The following is a 21,162-nucleotide window of genomic DNA, read 5'->3' as shown; positions in this document are numbered from 1 at the left end:
TTTGTTGGATCTTTCTGTGGTTTAGGTATCAGAGTAATTGTGGCTTCATAGAATGAGTTGGGTAGAGTACCTTCTACTTCTATTTTGTGGAATAGGAATAGTTTGTACAGAACTGGAATTAGATCTTCTTTGACTGTCTGATTGAACTCTGCACTAAACCCATCTGGTCCTGGGCTTTTTTTTGGCTAGGAGACTATTAATGACTTCTTCCTTTTCTTTAGGAGCTATGGGACTGTTTAGATCATTAACTTGATCCTGATTTAACTTTGGTACCTAGTATCTGTCTAGAAATTTGTTCATTTCGTCCAGGTTTTCCAGTTTGGTTGAGTATAGCCTTTTGTTGAAGGATCTGATGGTGTTTTGGATTTCTTCAGAATCTGTTGTTATGTCTCCCTTTTCATTTCTGATTTTGTTAATTAGGATGCTGTCCCTGTGTCCTCTAGTGAGTCTGGCTAAGGGTTTATCTATCTTGTTGATTTTCTCAAAGAACCAACTCCTCCTTTGTTGATTCTTTGAATAGTTCTTCTTGTTTCCACTTGGTTGATTTTGCCCCTGAGTTTGATTATTTCCTGCTTTCTACTCCTCTTGGGTGAATTTGCTTCCTTTTTTTCTAGAGCATTTAGATGTGTTGTCAATCTGCTAATGTGTGCTCTCTCTAGTTTCTTTTTGGAGGCACTTTTTGCTGGTTCTTTAAGTTGAATATCTTCTACTCCTATTATCCGTAGGTTTGGTCTTCTCATTGTGTCCTGGATTTCCTGGGTGTTTTGAGTTAGGATCTTTTTGCATTTTTCATTTTCTTTGATTTTTGTGCCGATGTTCTCTATGGAATCTCCTGCACCTGAGATTCTCTCTTCCATCTCTTGTATTCTGTTGCTGATGCTGACATCTATGGTTCCAGATTTCTTTCCTAGGGTTTCTATTTCCAGCGTTGCCTCACTTTGGGTTTTCTTTATTGTGCCTACTTCCCTTTTTAGGTCTTGGATGGTTTTTTTTTTTTTTTTATTTCCATCACCTGTTTGGATGTGCTTTCCCATTTTTCTTTAAGGATTTCTACCTGTTTGGTTGTGTTTACTTGTTTTTCTTTAAGGACTTGTAACTCTTTAGCAGTGTTCTCCTGTATTTCTTTAAGTGCGTTATTAAAGTCCTTCTTGATGTCCTCTACCATCATCATGAGATATGCTTTTAAATCCGGGTCTAGCTTTTNGNGTGTGTTGGGGTGCCCAGGACTGGGTGGGTTGGGAGTGCTGTGTTCTGATGATGGTGAGTGGTCTTGGTTTCTGTTAGTAAGATTCTTATGTTTGCCTTTCGCCATCTGGTAATCTCTGTAGTTAGTTGTTACAGTTGTCTCTGGTTAGAGCTTGTTCCTCTGGTGATTATGTTAGCCTCTATCAGAAGACCTGGGAGACTAGCTCTCTCCTTAGTTTCAGTGGTCAGAGTACTCTCTGTAGGCAAGCTCTCCTCTTGCAGGGAAGGTGTCCAGATACCTGGCTTTAGAACCTGCATCCTGGCAGAAGTTGTGTTCCACTCACTAGAGGTCCTAAGGTCCCTTGGAGGGTGATCTGGGGACCTTGTGGGTGTCCGCAGACTCAGTGCCCAAGGTTTCCTCTTGCTGGCACCGACCGGAAGGGATTTGTGACCCTGGTCAGGCCGGGTTTTCTGTTTCCCTAATTAATGCTCTCTCAGGTTCCACTCCATTGGATTGGAGCAGAAGTTGTGTTCCACTCACCAGAGGTCCTAAGATCCCGTGGAGAGTCCTTGGGGACTTTGGGGGTATCCGCAGACTCTGCGCCCAAGGTGCCCTGGTGCTGGCGTTGACCGGAAGGGGATTTTATTTTTTTCTGTACAGGGTTTCTCTCTGTAGTCCTTGCTGTCCTGGAACTTACTCTGTAGACCAGGCTGGCCTAGAACTCAGAAATCTGCCTGCCTCTGCCTCTCAAGTGGTGGGACTAAAGGTGTGTGTCACCACTGCCCAGCTTTTATCTTACTTGAAAGCATCATTATTGTAAAAAAACAAAAACAAAAAAGAAATAAAGCAAAACCCAACAACAATTAAAAGCAGAATGTTCCTCTTTCCCCTTCACAGAGAACTTCAAGAAAATGAAAACTCTTCTTTGTGTGTTGATTTCTAGTTTTATGCGACTGTAGTATTTTTTGAAGCAATAGTTTTATAGATAATCTTCAAAATAATCAGCACATACATTTGTATTGGGGATAGACATAATCATTTATTTCTAAGTAGAGAGGTAATTATTTTCTATTTTAAGATAATTCAGTATCTGAGCTTCTTAAAGATCTAGGAATTATTGTTTGAACCCATAGTGTATGATAAACATATGAAAAACATAAACTAGTATTTAGTTAGACCCCAATTTTAATTATTTCTTTTCCTGAGAACATTCTTTCTAATCCAAGGACTAACGTCACCATTCTGTTTTACTAAGAATACTGATATTCTAAAATGATTCATTTAGTGTGATTCACTGGCCTACTAATTAGGATATATTATAATATGTGACCAACTGAAGCTAGATACCGGGAGAGATATGAGGAACCTGAACACACAGAGACTGAGAACATTCATTTGGGGATAAGATTCTCTGGCTTGCTGCCTGCCTTCTACACTTGTAGGATGTAACTGTAGGTATTCCGTCCATCTCTGTGTGTGTGTCTACACTGGAGTTTTGGGGGAACTCCTGACCTTTTAAGTTTTCTAAGGTACTATTCCAAGTTGAAACTTTAGTTTTCATTGCAAAGATAGCTGTGAGATTCCACCCACATTGTCTGTAGATGTGGAAGAAAACACTGAGAAAAACAAGCTGGACAAAGTGACTTAAAGGCAAAGTTGGGAGATAGAGGCTGCAGGATCTCTGTGAGTTCAAGGCGAGTTTGTCTACATAGGAAATATCTGGGAAAGAATTAAATGGGAGGATGGTGCTCCTGTGTTTTAATATGGGGAAGTACTACTCAGTAATTCTGCTTATAATGTAGTAGCCAAGACTTATCGGCACTGCATCAGGTAGAGGCAAGGATGTCTGGGAGCACCCTGAGCTTTAGCAAGGTAGTTAATGAGGCTAGCCAAGTCATGGGTTACTGTTGCTCAGTAGGAATAGCAGAATACATTTTGGGAATTGGCTTACTGCTGCCAACACAGATCTTGAAGAAAGAGGATAATGATATCTTATACTTAATGTGCCAAAGTAGCATAGGAAAGAACTGAATGCATTAATAGGGAAATGACTTGACAAAAGTGATCCTATCCTTCAATGTGTACAGACAGGTAGGTAACTCACTGAATGGATTTATTCAGGTGTGCTAAAGGAAAGGAACTTTTTACTACATTAGCTCCCAGGCTTAAGATAATAATTTTTTTCTCCATGCTCCCTTAATGCTATTGATGAGCCTAAATATATTTAGGAATTTATTATTTGTGAAGGGCTAATTCTGAATTTGATACAACCACATAATGAGTAAGATGCTCCTCTCACATTTACTGCAAAGAGTAAAATAAGTATTCACTGTTTAAGATCCAACAGAAATTTCATTTCAGTTGTATTAGCCATGGTTCTCTAGAGTAGCAGATCTCAACTTGTGGGCTGTGACCCCTTAAGGGCTAGCATATCAGATATTCACATTAGAATTAGTAACAGCAGCAAATTACAGTTATGAAATAGCAACAAAATGATTTTATGGTGGAGCTCATCATATCATGAGCAACTTTATTAAAGGGCCATGAGGAAGGTTGAGAACCACTGCTCTAGAAAAACAGATCTCTCTCTCTCTCTCTCTCTCTCTCTCTCTCTCTCTCTCTCTCTCTCTGTGTGTGTGTGTGTGTGTGTGTGTGTGTTGCATGATTTATTAGAATGGCTTCAAGATTGTGGTCCAGCTAGACTAACAATGGCTCTTACAAATGGAAGGTCCACGAGTCTAGTACTTGTTCAGTCCTTGATGCTATAAGTCTTAGACAATTATCAGTATATATCCAGAAACCCAAAGAACTAGACTCTAATGCCAGTAAAGGACTTGGTAGTGAGTATGAGAGCAAGCAGGCAAAGAACAAAAGCTTTCTTTACCATGTCCTTTACATAAACTTCCAGCAGAAGGTGTGGCCTAGATTAGAAGTGATCTTCCCACCTCAAAAAATTTGGATTAAAAATGGGTCAACCCACTTCAAAGTATTTAATTAAAGAAAATTCCTCCCAGGTGTACCCAGCTGTTTGGATTTTATTTAATGCCTGAGATAGTCATGTTGACAATCAAGCAATCCTGTCACATCAGGGCATAAATTGAACTAGACATAATGCTAAATTAAGGTAAAGAAACAGTGACCATGCCTGGCGGGTGGTGGCGCACACCTTTAATCCCAGCACTTGGGAGGCAGAGGCAGAGGCAGGAGGATTTCTGAGTTCGAGGCCAGCCTGGTCTACAGAGTGAGTTCCAGGACAGCCAAAGACACATTTTCATTGGGAGGCAGAGTGGCAGAATTCAGGCTACAGAGGATTCCCTTCCAGGTAAGAAGGATGCAAGGATGTAAAGATATCTATGCCATTTGCTTACAACAATTAAAAGTTTGTATGGAAGGAGAAAAGGAATAATATAAGTAGGTTAAAAAGCAGAGGAAAAACATGAGATAGGATTATTTAGTTTTATGTGTTACCCCATAGGAAGAACAATATAACGCAAGAAGATTCCCCCAGAGCTCCCAGGGACTAAAGCACCAACCAAGGAGTACACATGGAGGAACCTGTGACCCAGCTGCAGCTGCATGTGTAGCAGAGGATGGCCTTGTAGGGGATCGGTGGGAGGAGAGGCCCTTGGTCTTGTGAAGGCTCGATGCCCCAGTGTAGGGGAATTTGAGGGCAGGGAGGCAGGAGTGGGTGGGTGGGTGGGTGGGTGAACACCCTCATAGAAGCAAGGGAGAGGGCATAGAATAGGAAGTTTGGGGGAGGGGAACCGGGAAAGGGGATAACATTTCAAATGCAAATAAAGAAAATATCCAATAATTTTTTTTAAAATGTGAAACTATTGTTTAAAATGAAGTGAGGACAGCTAAGGGGGGAGGAATGAAAAGACAAGAGGAGCTTGATATGGGTAGACCGGGGCGGGGTAGGCTGCTTAAAAATCAATTAAAAAGAAAAAACAGCATTTGTAAAGAAATGTATTTTTAAGTGCTCTCATTTATGATAAAGGAATCAATGTTTCTTAGAAAAAATACAGTGAACTGTGATCTGGTCATTCAAAACAGCTCATAATTCTGTCAAAGAAGCAGGGTGAAAAGTTTTATTTATAGCTGAATAGCTTGGTCTCAAGCTTTGTATTCTGCCTTTGTTATTATATCACGTGCATTTCCTTTGAAAGGGTTCTTGTTATACACTCTGGACAGTAAATAACAGCCTGCTGAATTAGTATTTTAGACATTATAATTATTTACATGGCCTTAGTGCTTCAGTGACTGTCTTTATACATAAAACCTGCCACTTGGATATAGTTTCTTATAATGTATCCTTAAGAATAAAACACACAGTCAAAGAATACAAGGCAATTGGTCTCACTCCATTTAGCTAACTGCTTTCCTGCAGGTTGGTAAGGTTTGCTTGCTTCTGTCTCTTTCCATGACTTTGTGACTGCAGAGGAAGGAGTTTTGAGGTGAGGAGGAGGTGCAGAGAAGGCTGGTTTGGGACATACTGCACTATGTCAGAGGAAAGATCATTCAAAAAGCAGATTTGGGGAGAGAGTTAGAACTGGAGAGCTTATTTGAGGCCCTTGTAGTGAATGCCTTCTTCAAGGGAAGAGAATGTGGTACACGTGGAGTTCTTGTTTCCAGTCATTGATTTATCCACTGTGCTGACAAAAGATATCCAGGCAGCTTACATTTGAAAACTGATGTATGTTTTCTATGAACAGTAGATGTTAAATCTTTCTTTTTTAAAAAAGGTAAAAGAAAATTGACAGTGTTCTATTTCTACAGTTACGTTACATTAATCAAAAATTAAATTTTGTTGAGCCTTCGTGTAAGCAAAGCTGGAATAGAAATAAAGGATTTCTCACTTTTTGAATACATGAATTAGTGCCTGGATATTTCAAATATACTTCTAAGATATCAGAGAAATATGCATATATAATTAATTAATTCTTGGAGAGTTTTGTACATGCTTTGGTCAAAATTACCTTCCTTCTCCTAACTTTTCCCAGAGCTACCTCTCCCTCTTCCCACCTACCATTGTGCTCTTTTTTGTCCGTATCAAGGACAATAGATGTTACCTAAATATTCTTGGATGGGTGGCCTTCCACTGGAGTGTGACAGACTTATTCTTAGAGTTTCCAAAACTGACCCTTTCTCCAACAGCTAAGGAGAGCCATTAGCTACTTGACTAGGAGTGGAAATTTGGGCCTCATTCAACTCTCTATGTTGGGATTTGGTCTGGCTTGGTCTTGCACAGGTCTTGTGCACAAAAATATTTTATCTGATTAACTTACCACTAAAGTGTGTGTGTGTGTGTGTGTGTGTGTGTGTGTGTGTTGTATATATGTTTGTGTATAGTGGGGGTTCATATATACACCTGTATATGGGGCCAGATGTTAATGTTTGGGTCTCTTCTTTAGTTGTTCTACACTTTATATTTTCAACAAGGTATATTAAAAATCAAAAGGCAGCTCAATGGCTTAAGTACTTGCTAGGTAAGTATGGAAACGTTTTGTGTGGATCCCTGTCTCTGCTTGCTCAACACTGGGATTACGGGTGTATACTGTACTCTGGGCTTTTTAATATGGCTGCTAAAGATCCTTTATGTTTTTCTCTGATTAACTTGTTCCCAGAGCTCATTTGTGTGAGGGTGTGTACATGGAGGGGGTTCTGGACAGCTAATCTAGCCAAGTCTGTGAACCCCAAGTACAGAGAGAGACTCTTTCAAAACGTAAGGTGAAAAACTGTTGAGAAAGACACAAAAGTCAACTTCTGACCTCCTCATGCTCACGCCCACTTACATGTGCGGACACAACACAAAGACGATCAAAACAGTCTTTTGTAAACTGTTTGCATCTACCGATCATCCAAGCTGCTTGGAAGTCAGGAAACACTGGGTTTATTGATTACTTAATCATTTACCTTCAACCATGTGTATTTATAGGTTTATATATACAGTGTTAAAAGAAAGGGCATTCTCTGCTTTCTGCTTAGCCAAGTATGTCTTTGTTCTCCCCATCACAGCCTCTTTTTTCTTCTGTATTTATCCAAAAGTTAAGGGCTAAAATTTTGTTATCATTAAGTTTGAGTTTCCAGCATCCTTCTTTGACTCCTTTACCTCATTAAAACTTACCCCCTGCTGTGGGCTCGTTAACTCTGTGGCCCATTTTGTCTTCATCCCACTGAGCCTGACTCCAACACACCTTAGAGCTGCTGACCATGGTAGAACCTAATGCTCAACCCCACAGTTATACACATAAGCCCTCTTGGTGGGTGTTTTCTTTAAATCAGCCAATCCGCAGGCTCAGAGAAAACACCACATAAAAGCTTAGGCCTGAAGCCCTTTCATATTCTTTGGCCACTACTTAAGTTCTTTGTTGCCTGAAGACTTCTGAAATCTGCATGTCAGCACACCTAAACTTTTTAAAATCTGAAATGCAAGTTTTTTACATATCTCTTTTTCATGCATTTGGGTATCAGCTCCTCACTGTGTTTTGTCTAACTGATGCGCTTACATCTGATTTTCTCTCCTCAACAACTATCTTAACTTTTGCCCACTCTAGATAGAGACCTAGAGAACAATGTAGGAAAAAGCAAAACAAACAGACAAACAAACAAAAACAAACCCAAACCAACCAACCAACCAACCAATCAACCAACCAAACAACCAACCAAACAACCAACCAAGAAACCTATAAAAATAAATATCACAATCTTTTGTTTCTGTGTATAAATCCATGTCTCTGTACAGAAGTGGCTATCTTCTTAAGAGAGAAGCCTCTGATAGTCCTTCCAATGACCAAGCCAAAGTCTTGCGCATTTTGAGCAGGCTATAGATTCCCATTCCTAGATGTCTATTGTTTTGACTTAGAGCCATGGATGAGATATTTTTCTTCTTAAACTGAAAGAGCTATGTTCACCAGACTGAATCTGTACAGTTAGCCATCTCGCGGTGTGTAGACACTTAAGCATCTTCTGACCCATTCCTAGCTATTGTGTTTCATGATTTTCTGGTTCCTTCTTCCCTGTTGACCTTTCTATGCTGCCCCTAATGTGCCTTATTAGTGCCGATCATGGACATGGTTGCTATATCCCTTCTTCCCTGACTTTTTTACTTGGAGCACTTCTACACCAGATGAGCAGGTGCTGAACATGTTTAGAAACTTCTTTCTCTCCGGCACCTGTCTAACTCTTCACTAAAGATTTAAGGAGGCAAACTTCTTCCCTTTTCCTGAGCTCTCCTTTACCCTTCCTTGAAGTACCTTAGAACACCAACCTCCTGGTATCTAGGACAGAACTTGGTCCTTCACAAAAGAGATTTATGAAATACTTTTAAATGGTGAATCTTCAAGAGGGAAAATAGAGCTAAGAATATTAGAGGCTGCTATGACATAGCAGAAGACCTTGAAAGCAGCTGCTACATTTTATGTGTAGATTGTAAAAGCTCTAGTCAAAGATAATTTGGGTCAGAGACAAGGAAGCAACAGAAAAATAAACAAAATAAAGGGCTATTGTGTCCTTTGAGATATTATTAATTGGACATTAGCATAAGGATCATATGCAATTTAATGAGATACATCTATCAAGTTAGCCTACTGTCAAGAGATGGGACACAAAGAGAAAAAATAAAACTCTGGGCATCACCCTTCTAAGTCTTACAGTGTGGTTCCCCTTTGCTGTCACACATGTGATGGTTGGGTGACAAGGTTATCTAAAGTAGGTTTTAAGACAGATTGACAGATATTGCTCTTTTGTTAGTAATCAAGAGCAAATGCTACCTTAAAAATACAAACTGCTGCTATCTCATTGGGAGAAAGTGGCTCACCTCCCTGTGTTTCAATATCGATAAATATGGACTCCATGTCATGGAAACCATCAGTACCACCCTTGCTGATATACTAACCCCCTCCTACTGACTTTTTAAAAATCAGGGATGAGGATGACATTTGTTGAAATATAGGTTATTAAGTAAAACTTGAGTCACCTCCTTTATTTGGGATGAGAGACACAAATGATCCCCATAAGCTTTCTGTCATGTCTCTGCTTCCGTTTGCTAAAGCCTTGCACCTATAAGAACAATAAAAAGAAATGAAGAGAATCATGTAAACTTGTCCATAGTCAACTATGGCCATGACTTCCATGAAAGGTTTCACAGTCTTATATACCAATATGCATTTACTATATAACATTACTTTCTTACCTATTACCCTCGTAGCCATTTTTGTCTATGAAGAAACAAATAACAGATATATTTACAGTTTGTCTGTTGTTACATAAGACACGAGTGAACACTAGCTCTGTATTTACTGTAGAGTCCTGTATTTACTACACTGGGAATTCTTCACTTATTTGTTTATTTGGCAGACATGTTTGGCATTTTTTCAACCCCATTTGGAGCTTATAGTGTTTAGTAAAGGAAACTATTTTTCCAATATTTTTTCTGGTCATTATTTAGTACACATTACGTTACAAAAAGAGGTGAAACAGATCAAACTATAACTGGGCCTGAAAGGGGAGATGAACGACTAAGGCAGCATGAATCCTGTGGGTCCTTGGGCAGCAGACAGTTCTCTTTCTGCTGTGTATTAGAGTAACTTGAAACCACACTGGTGGTGACATCTTCATAAAGCCACAGCACTAATTGCCCTGGATGACAATGCTGGCTGGAGATTCTATGGGTAACACATTTCTGGCATCGTCTCTACACCATCATGCAGGGATAAACATTGCTATTAAATAAAAATGTGGCTCTTCCCTATGTGCTGAGAGTGATGATCATCTGAGACAAGCCAACTCTTGAAAGCAATGACTTTACAATGTCATATTCTGACAGATTCTATCTATGCCATTGCAGGATATTCTAAGCTAATTCAACTTTATATCTCCAGATTGGAATGATTTGCAAACCATAGTTTCACAGTCTGGCTTGTTTTTGTCAGTAGTGTGCCTAATATGTTTAATTTCTAGAGCAGTCAAAAATTTTCCTTTACCACCTTTCTTCTAATGTTAAAAATATTTATGTTAACACTATAAGAAAAAACAGTTTTCAGCTTTTTTTTTGTTTTATAGCTGACAGTTAATAAAGCATGAAACAAAATAAATCAAAACAAAAGGAATTATTCAAATTCAGATAGTTCATTGCATTAGGACATTTTGCCTAACCATGACTGAATATCAGAAACAAAGAAATTAAGTGGGGGGGGGGGGAGGCCACGCTAAATTATTATCCAGCTCACAGTTCCAGAAAAACAAGGATCGCATGGTCCCATGTACTTGGGAAGGACTTGGTAAAGAAGAGGGACTTAGAATCGTTCTTCTCAACTTATGATAGGCAGGAAACAGAGCAGAGCAGTAATAGCAAAGTTCAGGGTAAGACACAGCTCCCAAATTCCACTCCTACTTCTCACCTCCTCCTAAGAACACCAGCATCACACAATGATTCTTATCAAGGCACGAATCCACTCACTAGGCCAAGCTACATGAATTAATTTTACACTTGAAGCAAAACACTAAATTCTGTAATTTTGCTTTGTTTTTCTGTAAAGAGAATTAAACACTAGACATAAACAGAAAACTAGATGTTTAGTTTTATATAAACACATGTAATCAAACATCTATTATGCTGGCAAGATATGTTTAAAAATTGGAAAATGTTTTATCATGGGATATTTATTACTGATGCTAAGAAATAATAAGGAAAAACCTACCCTCTTCCCCATCATAGTTGCACAAGGACAGACTACTATCATCTAAAGTCTCAGGTCACTTATTACATGATTCCTAGGAAGTTAAACTAGCATCTTTATGCCTTTCCACCCCAAATGCTTTAGATCTAATAAGTAGTTTATGGTACATAGTAGGTGTTGTATGATAGGTTCTTCTGAGACTGAAATCAAAGGATAGCTCTATAAACAGGAAGGTAAACAACTCAAAATAGGTTCAGGAAGTCCCTAAAACTGACTGGATTCATTAGGGTCCTATTTGTCCTGGATAAGCACTAATGATTGCCGAGAACCACTCCCAGGGAAGCCAAGCTGCAAAGAAGATCATAAGACCACACCAGCTGCCTGGAAGAAGTGTAGAGAAAGTGAGTCACTTGGAAGTGACACTCTCCAACCTATAGAGGTAGCTGCCTGTAGGCTGTACATTGTGCTGTAGGTTCCCAGTTTTATGAGTTGTCACACCTATCCTGCCTTGGATTTTGGTAATGCAGCTGTCTTTGAGTCATTTCACTCATGTAAATAACCTATCATCCATGCTCCTCTAAGCAACCCCATTAAAACTCATTGTCTTACTAAGTTAGACTTCTGTGATATCTGTATCGTGGGATCTGTATGGGCTAATTAGACATTTGTACTATGTCTGTCTTTCAGGCAAAGTTCTGTCACACAACAATGGTTCAGTCTTTCACCCTTACCCTTCTTCAAGTGATATTAACTGGTCATGATGGAGTGAGGGGTTGACATCAAGTGATCATCCTGATGTGACAGCTTTCCTATATGTATCCCTCTCTGAAACTCTCCTTGAAAAGTAGATTTCTTTCTGACCTAACAGTTCAAGGATAATTCTAGTCAGCAGTGATTTACCCTCCGATTTTCTCTGGAGATTGACTTAGCTCTGCTCTTCACTGCCCACTGCATTTCAGCATTAAGAAACCTGGTCATTTTTCTCCAGTCTAGCTCAACTAGAGGAGACATTTTCCTGATCCAAGGGAAATGCATTAAAGTTATCCAAAGATAATACTTAAAAACTCTTACCTCCTATGTGGGAGAACATCAAATAGATTTCCAGTAGAAAGGAATCCATATGCACAGCCTATGAAAGGCTTTCTTATTGGTTAGAATACAGTGAGCCAAGAAAAGAGAGGTTAAAAACTCAACAAGACTCAAGATATTAAATGAGTCACTGCTAAACATGGACCTGAGTGCTATTGCTGATATAAATACCCTTCATGAATTTTATCACAACTTTGACAGGGATGTTTGGTTTTCTGGGCCCTGAAGATCTGTATTAATAGAAATGTATATGGTTAAAAAGAAGCAAAACAATAGAAAGTTGTTATTACTACATTTGTTTGTTATGTTGACATTTATTTATTTTAACATGCCACATAGGTTTGTGAGAGCTCTCCTACTTTTTTCAAAGGATAGAAAAATTAAGGTGATGGGATTGGGGAAGTGAATGGAATTGGAATAGGGGCAACCTCAACTCATGTGTGAGTCAGTCTATTCATGGGCCCTGATGTGATAGTATTACTGGGGACTGGTGGAAATTAGGAAGGAGGGTTAGCTCTGGGATGGAGCACTTTGCACCCTCCTCCTTTGTCTTCTCTGTCTCCTGTCTATGTGAGGTCATCCATTTGCTCCACCCTGTGCTCCTCAAGAGGTTCCACATCCCTATCACAGCCTGAAGCCGTAGAGCCAAGTGACCACAGACTTCTGCCTTCTGAACTGCTGATGCCTCCTGCCTTCTGAACATTTCCCCTGGCCCTTTCTCTGCTGGTGGTCAGATTCTCAGTGATGAGTTTTTCTTTCCCCTTGTGCTTTTCCCAGTGATTTGTCTCTGATAATATCAAGTTTTCCTTTTAAAGATGTAGTATTCATTCAAAATGTGATGTCTAGTTTCCCAAATTTTATTTTGTCCACCTTGGTAGTCCCTTGGAATTTCCAACTTCTGTTTCCTCTCTGGATTATTACTTGTTTTATCTTCAGTTTTCTATGCTCTAGTAAATCATGCTGAGACTCTCTGGTCCATGAAGATTAGGCTTACTTCCAGCCCCTTTATTTTGTCCTTGTCATGGGCTTCTTAGCTTTGTCTCTGGTCTAATCAACATGTATCCCTCTAGCCTATTATTATAACCAGGCCCTGGGCTCTGAATTCTTTAACTTGTCACCTATATTTATCAAAGCAGTGTTCAATCTGCCTCAGGGATAGGAGCCTTTATCAAACTGCATGACACTGGGGTAATGACATAAAGCTTGAATTTGGTGCCACAGACTTGTGTGACTATAGGCACTTCACCTAATTCTCCTTCCAACACAGTTAAAGATGAAGCTTTTATGCAGTTTTAATTGGATAGCACATCACAATATGCCTACCCCAGAGCCTGGCATGCCCCTGGGTCAGTAAAATTTGGTTAGAGAAGCAAGTCATAGGGAGTCAAATAAAGTAAGGAATTTGTTAAAGGGGCTGGTACATTGCAACTGAGCAGGCAGGTGATGAGACCAGCTTGTTTCTAATTTCTGGAGCGGACTGCCACATCTCTGTCTTTGTGTCTAGGAGGTAATAGCACCTTTGAGGCTCTGTCCACTGCAATTCTGTTCCTCTTTCCATTGGGCACGCTGCTTGAGCAGTTTCTGCAAAGTCATTTGCATTTGCATCTGGAGATGAAGTGGTCAGATCAGGAAGCTAGAGAAGAAAGGTGAAGGTGAATGGATCAAGTGGAGTGAAGCTGGAGCCTGCAGGGTAGAGTGGAGCCTGCAGGGTAGAGTGGAGAAAGAGGGGATGCCATTGCCTGTGAGACTTTGATTTTGATGAGTAGGAGACTTGAAAGACAAGTTGATACTGTGCCCAAAGAATATATCAAGTTCAAAACTAGAAGCCCCTGCTGGTGACACGGTACAGTAGATGAGAGTATCCTTCCAGAGGACTAAAGTTTGGCTCCCAGCACCCACATTGGACAGCTCATAACTGATTATAACTATAGCTCTACAGGAACCAATAAAATTTTCTGGCCTCTGAGGGTACCCACATAAATGTGGCGTACAAATACAGACACTCACATGTTGCCTTAATTACTTCATCTCTTGCTGTGATAAAATTCCAGGACCACCAAGGCAACTTCTAGAAGAAAGAGTATCTTGGGAGCTTACCGTTTTAAAGGGTTAGGGTCTATGATGGCAGAGCAACGACATGATGGCAGGAGCAGCTGAGAGCTCACATCTTGATCGACAAGCAGGAGGCAGAGGAGGAGGAGTGGCTTGAGAGTCTTTTGGGACCTTAAAAGCCTATCCCTAGTGACACACCTTCCCCAACAAGGCCACACCTAATTTTTTCCAAATAGTTCAACCAACAGGGAACCAATAATTTAAACATATAAGTCAATGGGAATCTTTTCCATAAAAACTACCACACATAGATACAAGTAAAAATAACTCTTAAACGATGAGGACTTCCAAGGTAGTCACGAGAAAGATGTCAATAGGGGTAGCATAGCCACAACAATATACACAAATTGCACTGCACCGTCTGAAACAGCGTTAATCTCCAATCTAAACGAGACTCTGAATATCTTTGGGATTCCATTTCACACAGAGAAGAGAGAATTCTGTGAAATGTACTTGAAACCTAGGTAACATGGCTTAGCACAGAATAACCATGAGCCTTTGTCTCTCTGCCTATCTGTGGCTTGATTCTATAGCTTAAAAGTACCAAAAACTTACATGCAAATTCTGCGGGTCTTGTTTAAATGTATTAATTGAATTGGGAATCTTTGATTCAGTTGGCACAGTCAGTTTCTTCCCTTTGTGAGGACATTCGGCATTTGTTCAAGGCTTTGGGCTTTGTTCTTTAAGCTGGGTCAGGCTATTTTCCTTTCCTTTGCTAGTTATTTTTCAACTGGGATTTAACACGATTTGAGGCTATGACTATAGCAATTTTGTACTTCTTTTTAAGAGTGGTGGGAGGATAATTGGTTTACAACATTCGAGGCCCCTTTAAGCTCCTTGGTGAGGAGCGGAGCATCATGAAACCTAAATTCACAAACTGTTTATTTAATTGTTTAACTCAGGCTCGCTGCCGATGGTCGTGATAAGAACACCATGCATCGCCCTGTCAAGGACAGGGCTATTTTAGTTTTAGAAAGATTTCCAGACCTTTTAAAACCTGTATGAGCTCTGAAGGTCTGGAAGACTGATGCATTTTTCACCAGATTAAATAATACATTCAAGTGTAAGTGGCTTTCAAAGTGAGGAACTGAAGAAAAGGCCACTGGGGGGAAGCTGCTCTTGCTGTGTCTCCAAGGTGACTGTCACATAGCAATAGGCTTGCCCCCTGATAGGGCAGGAAACAGTGGTCTCTGTGGAGAGGTATGCAGCAGTCAATAGACCCCCTCCCTAGCTGTCACTCAGGCTGGATCTGAATTCCTCAGGAGAGACTTCATTTTCAGGGGAAACAATGTATTTCTTTGGTATTGAAGTAAGGAGACCCGCTACTTGTATCAACCTCCAAAATTAAAAGCCAAGCTCACATCTTAATTTTCTGAAGATGACTCCTCTGAGATCTTATGCTTGCTGAATGTCCAAGTGCATAAGGCAGGAGAGTGTGATAGGCATATCATTGACAAGTACATTATATGGAGCAGTAGCATCCTTTAACCCCACTTTTGTCTCTTCAGTCTCAATCTTTTTCTCTAAAATAATGTAGCACTGAGTGTGTGTGTGTACCTGTGTGTGCGTGCGTGCATGTGTGTGTGTTTGTGTATGCTCACGTGTATGTGTGTGGGGGGGCACGTGTGTGTCTGTGCACATGTGTGTGTGCAACCATGTGTGTGGAGGTTGGAAGTTAACATCAGCTGTCTTTCTCGGTTGCTTTCTTTCATTTTAGGGCTAGGTCTCTCACTGAAACTGGATTTCACTGACTTGTCTAGACTGGTTGGCCAGAAAGTCAAGGGATCCTTCTGTCTCCACCTCCCCAGTGTCGAGACTCAAGACAGATATAACTACACCCAGCTTTTTGTGGGTGTTGGGCATCTGAACTCAGATCTTCATGCTTTTAGTGCCAAGGTTTTGCCAACAGCTATCTTCCCAGGCTCTAGCAATGTTTGGGTTATCTAATTAAATAATCTGTCTGCCAATATTCTGTTAAATTCAATATTGATTCTGGATTTGAATGCCACATAGAAGTGATTCCAACTGCTCATTTTTATTTTTTATTTTCTAAATTAATGGTTTGGGTTTTCCAATGTCAAGTCTCTAACACATCATCACATCATTACTAAAGATAGAATACTGTCTTAATAATTCATTAAGATCAAACACAAACCTAAGGAAATCCTCCAGCAGGCATCTAGAGAAATGTGAGGGCAGGGGAGTATAAGTGTGAGCCAGAGGTGAAGGATGGAGTTGAAGTTTTCTCACTCTGATGGACAGTGGACAGAAAAATCCAAATTTTGCAGTTTTACAGCATGGATCATTGGGTAGATGGTAAATGACAGATTTGAGAACGAGCAATCAGACAAGGAGCAGGTTGGGAGATGTGAGCGGCAAGTAACTAGTATTTGGAACTAACTGCTGCATGGCTGGGTACATCTGCAGAAGTTCTTTCCGGCTTTCCCATCCTGTAACCACCCTCTTGAGTACCAACAAACACACTCCCTTTTTGCCATCTGCGTTGGTGAGGAAAACCGCAGCTGCTTCCGTGTCCCTACAGTTGGAAAGCCTTGCGATGCTGTCAGCATTTCAGACTGGTTCCTTGGCACTGGTCCGCGTGGTGGGTGGATTTTCTTGTGGATAATAATAGTGGTGTTAGCTGTTTTCAGCACTTGGCATATGAAGCAAAATTTGCTGAAATCAGGGCACCTGGGGGGGGGGAGCATCTTCAAATCGTGTCCTTTTAAAATGTTAACTAATGAACTCCAGTTTTGATGTCTTCCCAGAGCCCATGGGATTGTGGGTAATGAACACCTCAAAATATAAGGTTGATGCCCTGGATGCGATGATAAAATGTGCTTCCTATGCACTTTTAGAAACTGCATAAATGTTCCAGGTCAGGCAGCACAGCAGCTGTCATAATCTGTCGGCATCTTGTCACTCTCGAGCTTTATCCTCTGCGTAGGACTGTTTGTTCAGACTCCGGATTGTTCTACTTCTTCTCATGAGAATACAGTATTCACAGTTCTATAAATACAGAACAAAATTTACTTGGGGTACTTTAGTGCTGGCATTTAATCTGGACTCTTGATATTCATGATCAATGCAAACTAACTCTAATGAAGTAAAATACTCTTTACATCCTTATGCAATGGATAGAGAATAGGACTGGTTTTTTGCATGTGTTATACTGTGCTATTTTAAAATATCTGTATACTATAACTTGGTATTGCCACTGCCCTTGTATACTTTTCGTGTTTTCCAGAACATCTACCCACATCCTTTAGCAATATTGGTTATACAACTTTCACTGGAAGTGCACTCACTTGTTCTCCTTTTCGAGACTCTGAGTTTGACTCTGCACTAGGAGGAAAAAAGGTTTGTTGTAAATGTTGCAATCTGTATTTCCACTTAAGTGAAAGTGAGATGAAAATAAACATCTCTAAGGCATCAATTGAGAAAATTAAATAAAACTCGGTCTTTAAAAACTTCTCAATATGTCATATTTTAAAACTTAAATCAATGTCCCAGCTTTTGCCAGTCATTGTATTTTAAATTAATCAATTTCATTGATTTATATTTAGTGCCTTTTAACTAAGATGGAATGATTAGTCCCCAGTGTCAAGAACTGAACAGTCAGGCAATTGCTGAATTCTTAATTTAAGAGCTTTCTCATGCCTACTCCCAATTCTCAACATATCTACCCACCGGTTTGGTGTTTATCTACATCAAATGACTTGAAGTCCAAGTTTTGTCTACTGGTCAGCCCACTCTTTGCCATCTTAAATACAATTAATCTTCTCTAAGATGAACTTCTTCCTATTAATTCTCTTTTTGAAAATCATCAGTAGGCATCAATTTCTTAGTCAATATGAGACTGAACCTGTTAGCCTTCAAAGATCCCAGTGATCAAGAGCATCGTCTCCAGTTCAATATTGTGCCGTGTGTCCATTGTTATGCTAGTATCTTCCTGCTCCATGGACCACACTACTATCCTCTCCCCATTGCTTTCCCTTGGTTATCATGCCCTCTCCTCTGTCTATTCAAAGTCTATACAGTATCATTATCCTGTTTCCCATCCCATTGTTGCTTTGACTTTCCCCTTGTATGGTCTCTGACTTAGTCTCTGTAGTTTAGTAGCAATTAAAACAATATTTCAAAATATCCAATGTAGAAATTAACTTTCAATTTTGATAAAAGGGCTCCATGTTCTTTGTGTGTGCAATATTTTTTGGGGGGAGGGAGGATCTGGTGTTTTTTGTTTTTTGTTTTTCTGGTTTTATTTTTTGTTTTGTTTTGTTTTTCCTTTTCTAATTTTTTTTTTAATTTTTAAGAGACAAAGCATATGAATTTGGGTTGGTAGAGAAGCAGGGAGCATCTGGGATATTTGGGAAAGGGGAAAGATATAATCTAAGAATATTACATGAAAAATTAATAATATATTAAATAAATAAGGTTATTAGTTATGAAAATGTGTGTGTGTGCATGCACACATGCATGTATGTGCACGTATGTGCCCATACAATGTCTGAGGAGCTCAGAGGATTTCTTGAGGGAATTGATTCTCTCATTCTACAGTGTGGATCCTGGGAATTGAATTCAGGTCATCAGGTTTGGTGGCAAGCACTTTACCTGATCAGCCACCTTGCCAGTCCAAAAGCTATTAGTTCTAGGGAAAAACACATTTCAACAAATGCAAAAAATACACAACTTATTATTCAGTAAGCAGGTGTGTATCTATTATTTTGTATTGACATTTTCAACTCAGCCAGTTTCCTCTGATTGACTCCCTGGCTATTTCTCCTTCCATAAAATATTCAAGCAAATCTCAGGGAGTCCATCAACTATCTTGCAAATTTACAAAATTTGAAAAAAAAAATTGACATCACTAATCACTTGTTTGTAATTGCCCTGGGCTGATGCCTATGGTGGTCAAGAGCACTCATATAGCCAAACTATCTTTATATGTCTGTATTTGTACCATATAGATAATTATTCATATGTGTATATTTTTATATTTACTCATACACATCTTTGTTTCTATATATATCCTCACTTCTTCCAATATAAATCACCTCTTTATATCTGTGTATTCAATGTCTGAACATTCAATCAACTACAGACTAAAAATATTTAAGAAACTACTTCATTTAGGATGCTAATAGATAAGAGTTGAGAAATTTGTTCTATCATCCACAGACTTTTTTCTTGTTCTTTTTCTTGTTTCTTTTTGAAAATATACCGTAGTTTCTATTTCTAGAGCACTCATTCGTGATAAGTGTTGTATGTAAGCCAGAGACAGTTTGAAGTACATGGGAAGATGTGTGGAGTTCATATATAAATCTTACTCCATCTTAACAACAGTATTTGGATGTCTGTGAAGTTTAAAATTGGAAGGGTCCTGGAACTATTCTCCTGGAAAGACTGAAGGACAGCCATATTGATTTGTGCCTCTGTACATCCATAACTGTATTTTCATTCTTCACCATTTTTTTTTTATGTTACCGCCATGAATGTGACAGTGCAGAGAATCAGAAGTATGTAGTCTTCCTCTAGGGAAAGGTTTGAATGGCATGATTACTATGGCATTTTGTCACTGAAGACTTCCCTGACATCAAGGTGAGCTTATATTTCAATCCAAAGAAGGTTTATGAGGGGTTGGGATTTAGCTCAGTGTTATAGTAGCTTAGCTGACAAGCTTAGGGCTTTATTCCATTTAGGAAAAAAAAAAAAAACCAGAACAATTGAAACAAACACAAGGAAAATTTATGAAAACATACTGTGCTTCAGAGAGCATATCATATGTTGTGACACATGGGTTTTCAAAAGGATTGTCCCTGGGGTTGAAGAGATGGCTCAGTAGTTAAGGGTACAGGTTGCTCTTTCAGAGAACCCAGATTCAATTTCCAGTACCACGTGGCTCACAACCAGCAGTAACTCCAATTCCAGAGAAACCAGCTCACTCTTTTGAGCCCTGCAGTACCAGGCACACACACAGTACAGACATGAAGGCAGAACACTCATACACAAAGAATAAAGTAAGTATTAAAAAATTATAACATACCCTACCCATTTATGGTCATGAAGACATTGAAAACACCATTTTAATATGGTATAGATCTTGTCTTTTTTTTTTTTTCTTAATTTCTCTCTCCCGCTCCATTCTATGTTATGCTGTGCTCAGGGTCTTGTCACCTCTGTGACGTTTTTGTTACCTCTGTGAACTCCTTTCTTGCTCTAACACTTCCCATCTTCTCATTTTATGCTACAGGTTCTCACAGAGTGGTCTTGTATATGCTACCACAGGATAAGTCCCGTCACTTTCTTGAATTATGTTCTAGTTATAGAATGCACACATCTACTCTTCCTTATCAGACCTGCTGTTCCCCCTCCATTGGGACCTGGTTCCTGTGTGACAGTGTGGCTATTGGCTGACACCGTTCCTCAGCCCCTCCACTCAGTTTCTGTGTGCTGCAAGGTGCAAAGATTTCCCACCTTTCTTTTTCTTTTCTTTTCTCTTTCATTTCTCAAATCCATCTCCCATTTTCCATTAACATTTCAATTTCAGTAGCTTTGCTTCATCTCTTCCGGGGAATGCTCCCAGACTCTTATTAGATGTTTCTGTACTCTTTTCCCTTTCCAATCAATTCCTCAGCAAAGCAATCCTTATAAACCACACAATGGAACGTAGAGATCAGAAATAAAACGTGAGATTCTCCCGATTAAGATTGCTAATGACTTTCTATTGTCTGTATGGTCAATCCAAATTCTCTGCTCTCCAAATTTTAACTCTTCACAGTTTCATTCCATGGTTTCACCTCTCCCTTTACTTCTCTGCACCCATACTCTGTGACAGACATCCATTCTGACATTTACAATCTTTTGACTGTTTGTCTCACATCTAAAAATACATTTTCCTACTTCGCCAGGAAAATGTCTTTTTGTGCTAAGACATGGCATTTCTCCCTGCTATTACCTTTACCCCTGTACACATTTGTACCTTCAGTGCTCTCTGCATGCCTGTAATACATGTTCACTATTTCTTGCAGCACATGTACCACATTCTATTATGACATTCACTGTCAAGCAAAACCAAATTAGACTCACCTCTGA

The sequence above is a fragment of the Mus caroli genome, chromosome 12 (genome assembly GCF_900094665.2).
Source record: "Mus caroli chromosome 12, CAROLI_EIJ_v1.1, whole genome shotgun sequence".
Classification (NCBI taxonomy): domain Eukaryota; kingdom Metazoa; phylum Chordata; class Mammalia; order Rodentia; family Muridae; genus Mus; species Mus caroli.
The sequence above is the reverse complement of the archived record's forward strand: the minus strand, read 5'-3'. Positions refer to the sequence as shown.